Below are 6,817 nucleotides of genomic sequence, written 5' to 3' on the forward strand. Positions count from 1 at the left end.
TGGTGGTACTCTGGTTTTCTACTTTTTCCCTTCCGTTCCATCTGGGCCCCAGGCGCATGGGATGCTTCTACTCCCATTTATTGTGATTCTTCTTCCACAACCCCAGAAAATCCTCTGCTAACATCACCAAGACACATCCAGGGTTTTCCACATCTCTCTCCCAGGCCAGTCTAAATGCAGGCAAGCTGACCCAGGGCATAACCATATCAGTGCTTTGCTCCAACAGCTTTAGGCCAGTGGTGAGGTAGCATGGCCTGGCAGAATCTCCCGAAAGACCAAGGCTGCCAAAATCATGGCCAGTAGATGGGGTGAAAGAGAGTATTCTGATCTGGGGCCATGACTCACTGCAAGGCCCAACAACAGAAGACCTCCCTAGGGTCAGCATCACACCTGTCTATGTGTGTCACTCTCTCTTGTCTCTGGCTCTGCTGCTCTTGCACATCAACCATTGTTGTGTCTTCTGAGATGGAACTTGTTCCCATCCCCCCACAATGGAAAGACAGTTTAGAGACTGGAAAGCAAATGAGGCACACAAGAGTTGCTGTTTGAGATGGATTTACTGAAGTTTATTGAGCAAGAATTGCTTTTTGATTACAGATATGTCAATGCAATGGGGAAACAGGACATTGGCACAAAGTTAGAGGCATTGTAGGAAGTCATAGCATAACCTACCCAGACTGCCACAGTCATGGTTGAAAAACAACTGACAGAAAGCCTGGGATTTATTTATTTGCTTAATGAATACAATTCCAACAGGAGTAGACAGACAGACAGAAAAACAGACAGACAGACAGACTCACCTCTCTCTGGTACATAAAGCAGAAGCCCAGTAGCCAGCAGTCATCCTAGCAGCAGCAGCACTTCTTGCAGCAGCACTTCTGCTGGCAGCAGCCACACTTCTGCTGGCAACAGCCCTTCCCACAGCCACAGCCACAGCCACAGGAGCTGCAGCAGGAGCGACGGCAGCAGCAGCCACCACAGCCACAGCAGCCACAGCAGCCACCACAGCCACCACAGCCACAGCCACCACAGCCACAGCAGCCACAGCAGCCACCACAGCCACAGCCACCACAGCCACAGCTGCCACAACCACAGCTACCACAGCCGCAGCCACCACAGCCGCAGCCACAGCCTCCACAGCCACAACCACCACAGCCGCAGCCACCACAACCTCCACAGCCACAGCAACCCATGGTGTCAGTAGAGAGGACTCAGGTGCAGTGAGGAGAGAGACTCAGGAGAGGAGAGAGAGATGTGATGACCCTCCCTGCTGTGCAAGCCCCTTATATACCAGTGGTGGGGAGTCCAGCAGGGAGCACATGACCACTTCCTTCTGTCATCTGACTTCCTGTATGTGTGTGAATCCCACCAGCTCTTATTTATCTCTCTTTTTAGATATTTGACTTCTGCATATTTCTGTTACATTTACTATTTCTGAAACAACACTCCAGCATGAGTCAAAAGTGCTGAATATTCCTGAGAATGGAGGCATTTTCTCAGTCGAGGTTCCTGCCTCTCAGATGATTCCAGCTTGTGCCAAGTTCACTTAAAAATTATCCACCACACTTAAAATGACTTCGTGTTGACTAACTGCCTTTTGTAGTTCCTGTAAAGATGTTTTCTATAGATAACATCTACTTTCTATTGTCTTGGGACTTATCTTCAGTATATGGTTGAGCAAGCCCAGTTCAGCCCCAAAGTAGAAGAATAGCAAAATAGAGACTACATGTCCTCCTGTGTTCAGGTCACTTTGATGGTGACCTGTGTACAGTCTGACATGCCCTTTCTTTTGTTTATTTTGTTTCTAGTAGCCTTTATAAATTTGCACTCAAATCTTTTTTTATTCATAGCAAACTGGAATTTTGTAAGAGGGCCCAGCACCATGTCTGACAAAGACATAATTATTACATGTTCATGCTACATTGTCTTGGAAATTTTGAGCATTCGTTTGAGATAGTCAGATGCCCTCTGTTAAGTTAGCATTGGCCACACCAGTTTTCCTTGTCCACGTCTGCGGACTAGCTCTTAGAAACACCCATAGATTCTACCTTTTGTGTGTAAGCTGCACCCTCACACTCGTTCAGTCTTCTCTTCAGGCCAGCTGGTGAGCTATCTCTCCTGCTGTTCCTCACCATGTGACCTTCTTCCTGGTATGCAAGCCTCTCCCTGGTGTGCACTCCATCTTCCCCATGTGCAAGTCTTTCTTGGTGTGTACTCTGTCTCCCTGGTGTGCAACCTCTTTCTGGTGTGCACTCAATTTTCCTGGTGTTCAAGCCTCTTCCTGGTGTGCACTCCGTCTTCCCGGTGTGCAAGCACTCCATCTCTCCAGAATTCTGGGTAAAACAAAACTTTGTTGTGTGCCTGAGCTTTTCCTTTGTCCTCTTGTGACCACATCTGACATCTATTTCAAGAATAAAACAGTATAGGTAGGTGGGGCAGAGCAGGGCGAGGTGTTAGTTAACCAAAGCTAAGGATCTATATAGAAGCCCTAGGGAAATCTCCTAGTTAGTAAGCGAATCAACCTACAGTATTAAAACTGGTTTGTAGTCGAGGTTTCTCCATTGGTGGACAACAGTGCTTCAAGGAGACATCAATGTTTATAAATAATTTTTAGCACCGGCCATGGACTTATACCCCTATTGGTCAGAGAAGCTCTAGGGAACACAAAATAAGATAGACTGTTGTCATTGCTCTTGGTTGCCCATCGTAAACAAATTCAGTGCCTTAGTGCTGAAGATACCTTCATAAACAAATTCAACACTATTTTCCTGAAGAAACCACCCACTTGGTTGTAGAGCATGAAAAGGCAGTGGCAAACTGAAACTCTCAAACCAGGAAATTCTTTCCTTAGTTGCTAGTTTACACAGTACTAGAAAGTACTAAGCAATGGGATGGGGGAGAAAAGAGGTTAATGAGCTTGCCCTAAGATAGACAGACTGTGCACGCTACAATGCCAGCTTGACGGGAAAGCTGTGCACGCTAGTGTGATAGTGGCACAATGGTTAAGGAAATAACCAATCACATTCTGCTTGAATTTGAAGACTACTTCACAGAAAAAAAAATTCATATCTGATGCTATATCCTGGTTTAAAAAATTTGTATAACTGTGAAGATCATACACTGTAGGATAGAAACCACTGGTGATATTCAGCTAAGTGCCATATTGTCAAATCACCTTCTTAATATTTACATCTCTACTTCTATATTTATTCTGCTCTCATTCTTGATGAGAGAAGCATTGTGAAGTGGGTAGTATTTAAGGCAAAGACTCAAAGTTCATCAAATTGCTGAGAATCAGAGATTGTGGATGTTGAACTGCGGAACCTCACCCATCTAAGGTTCAGGGAATATTATGCAAGAGCGAGCAGAAAGGGTGGAAGAGCCAGAGGATAGAGAGGAGAGCTGTAAAATGCTGCCTTCTCCATAGGACTTGGCTCACACAGAGATCAGCTCAGAGTAGCAAGGCTTGCCTGCAAAAGACCTGTACAAAACCAAGCCTTCCAGTAGATGGAAAGGGGCTCCTAAATCCCCACCCTTGGTAAGGAACTATTGGATGTTGATGACTGCTGATGGGGAGTCTCTTTCTTTGGGGATTTGGCCTCCTGGTAGATTGCCCAAGTGGATTGCCCCACACCCATTTTCATACTGTCAGCACACATTGAATTCAGGAAGCAATTACTAATAACCATTTTAAAAGATGGTGTGAATCAGATGGAGACAGATTGATGGGTTCTGGGGGAGTTACAGGGAAGCAGTGGGGGATAATACTAAAGTTTATTGTATACATGTATGAAATTGTCAAAAAATGAAATTTTATTTTAAAAGGTAAATAACCCAGTCTTACCACATGGGGAGGTGCTTAGTCTTCCTGTAGCTTGATCTGTCATGTTTTATTGATAATCATAGGAGAGCTGCACTTTCCTATATGGACACCAAAGAGGAGGGGTTTAGGGTTGGGAGGAAGAATTGGGGGAGAGAGCCTGGGAGAAGAGGATTGGATGAGACTGTGGTTGGGGTATAAATTAAACAGATGAATTTTTTTAAAAAACGTATTATAGAAATGATGTAAGTAAACCAATGCATGCACTCTGCTCTGTGTGTGTGTGTGTGTGTGTGTGTGTGTGTGTGTGTGTGTGTGTGTGTGTGTGCTTGGTATGTACATATTCATGTTGATGTGTATACATACGTATGAAGGTTAGTGGTAGAAATCCAGTGTCTTCTTTGATGGTTCCTCCACCCTAGGTTTTGAAACAAGGTTTCTCATTAGAGCTGGAACTCAAAGATTTGGTAATGAATTTGGAAATCTACTTCACTATCCCCAGTACCACGGTTACAGATGATAAACACGTTCTCTCTCTCTCTCTCTCTCTCTCTCTCTCTCTCTCTCTCTCTCTGTATGTGTGTGTGTGTCTCTCTCTGTCTCTCTCTGTTTCTCTCTGTATGTCTGTCTCTCTGTCTCTGTCTCTGTCTCTGTCTCTCTCTCTCTCTCTCTCTCTGTGTGTGTGTGTGTGTGTGTGTGTGTGTGTGTGTGTGGAATTTATACTGGTGTGTGACATGGTGCACAATGGAAATTAGTGGACTACCTTGGGTATTGACGCTTGCCTTCCACTCTGTTTGAAACAAGGTTGTACACACAGTTGTGTTTACCTGTGTGTTTTGCCTGAAAGATTCTGGCTGTTCTCCTGTGTCCTCCTGCCATTTGTCCAGAGGAGAATGCTGGGATTACAGACACTCACATTATGCATCTGCCTTTTATGTGGCATGTGACAATCTAAACTTAGGTATTTGATTTACACAGCTAGCACTCTAGTCACTCATCCAGAAAAACCCTCTGTGCTGGTGAGTTTTATGTCAACATGACCTAAGGCTAGAGTTATCTGAAAAGAAAGAACCATAATTGAGATAATGTATCCACAAAATTGCTCAGAGGGCAAGTCTGAGAGGGTATTCTCTTGGTTACTGACTGATGTGGGAAGGCCCAGTGCATTGTGGGTGGGGCCACCCCATGGTAGGTGTCCTAGTTCCTCTAAGAAAGCAAACTGTGCAAGCCATGAAAAAGCAAAACAGTAGGCAGTGTTCTTACATGGCCTCCACACCAGCTCCTGTCTCCAGGTTCTTACTGATGTGGGAAGGTCATATGTCTATCTGTTGCTTTCATTGGTTAATTAATAAAGAAACTGCTTGGCCTGATAGGTCAGAACATAGGTGGGTGGAGTAGACAGAATAGAATGCTGGGAAGAAGGGAAGTGAGGGCAGATGCGATGGAGGCAGCCGCCAGGTCAGACATGCTGAATCTTTCCCAGTAAGTCACCACCTCGTGGTGCTACATAGATTATTAGAGATGGGTTAATCAAGATGTGATAATTAGTCATTAAGGGACTGGAACTAATGGACCAAACAGTACTTAAATGAATACAATCTCTGTGTTGTTATTTTGGGGCATAAGCTAGCTGGTGGCCGAGAACTGGGCGGTGGGACACAGCCCACAGCTCCTTCTACAAATTTCTGCCCAACATGGATAACTGCATCCACAGAAAGCCTGAGAAAGTTTGGGAAAGAATACTAAAGCATGTTTTCTTGGTAGCATCAATTTCTTGGGTCTGTTCTGCTAGAGGCAAGCAAGCGCTCTCATTTAAGAGAGGGTTCCTGACTCAGCGTTAGCTGCAAAACCCTGCAGCTCTTTTAAGAGGTCCTGCCATGAAACACTTAAAGATGTTGACAAAAAGCTGAACGCATGCTTTTCGGTTTTCAGCTGTAGCAGGAAAAAAGCTACACTGTTTTAAAATGCTGGTTTACTGGGCTGTCCTGCCAGAGCAAACTCTGACTCTTTCAGGCAGGCAGTCCAACTGAGTGTGGTCTGTGAGCAGAATGCTGTAGCTTGCTTGCTGGCAGGGACCTTGAAACGCCAAAAAGTTGTGGCAATAAAAATGACTACAGCTGGTACCTCCGCCATGAGGCTGGAAAGCTAAGGAACGGGCTGGATCCAGCCATCAAAGTCACAGCTTTAACCCTCTCCTTAAAGGCTCATGTGGTCAGAAAAAGAGAGACATATACAGTAAAGAGAGATTCAAAGAAAAAAAATCTCTAAATGGTTTACAGTTTGTTAAAAATTATATGTAAGCTAAAGGTTAAAGTTCTTAAAGTTAAAAAATGAAAGAAAGAGAGTAGTTGGGTGTGGTAGTACACACCTTTAACCCCAACACTTGGGAGACTGAGGTAAATTGACCTCTGTGACTTCAAGGTGTGGTAGCACACATCTTTAATCCCAATGCCTGGGAAGCAGAGACAGACGGATCTCTGAGAGTTCAAGGACAGTCTGGTCTACAGAGTTATTCCAGGACAAAGATATACAGAGAACCTGTCTCAAAAAGTAAAAGTAAAAATAAATGAAATAGAGGTTAAAATAAAGCTGCACAAAGATGAAAATATACAAAGAATCTTGATACTGTATGCTATTATGCTCTCTTTGAATTGTTTGAATGCTGAGGAAGGAGCAACAGATGCTAAAAGATAGTTGTTTATAAATGCTGCTGAATTAATCCAACATATATATTTTGAAATATATATGAAAATATCTTGACTTCAGAATTTGGACCTAAGGTTATGATGTTTTGGAAAAGTCCTTCTTTTGTTTTCACAGAGGATGAGACCCTGTGGATTGCTTCTATCCCAATATGGTATGATAGACCACGTCCTCCTGAAAGGGTGCTGTGAACACCTTCAAAAATATTACTTCACTCAACTTCTGACTGAGATGAATCTAGCACACAGGTTATACCATGAAAGACCTGATTAACAGTGCCCATATACAGCAGGA

The sequence above is a fragment of the Chionomys nivalis genome, chromosome 2 (genome assembly GCF_950005125.1).
Source record: "Chionomys nivalis chromosome 2, mChiNiv1.1, whole genome shotgun sequence".
In the NCBI taxonomy this organism is placed as follows: domain Eukaryota; kingdom Metazoa; phylum Chordata; class Mammalia; order Rodentia; family Cricetidae; genus Chionomys; species Chionomys nivalis.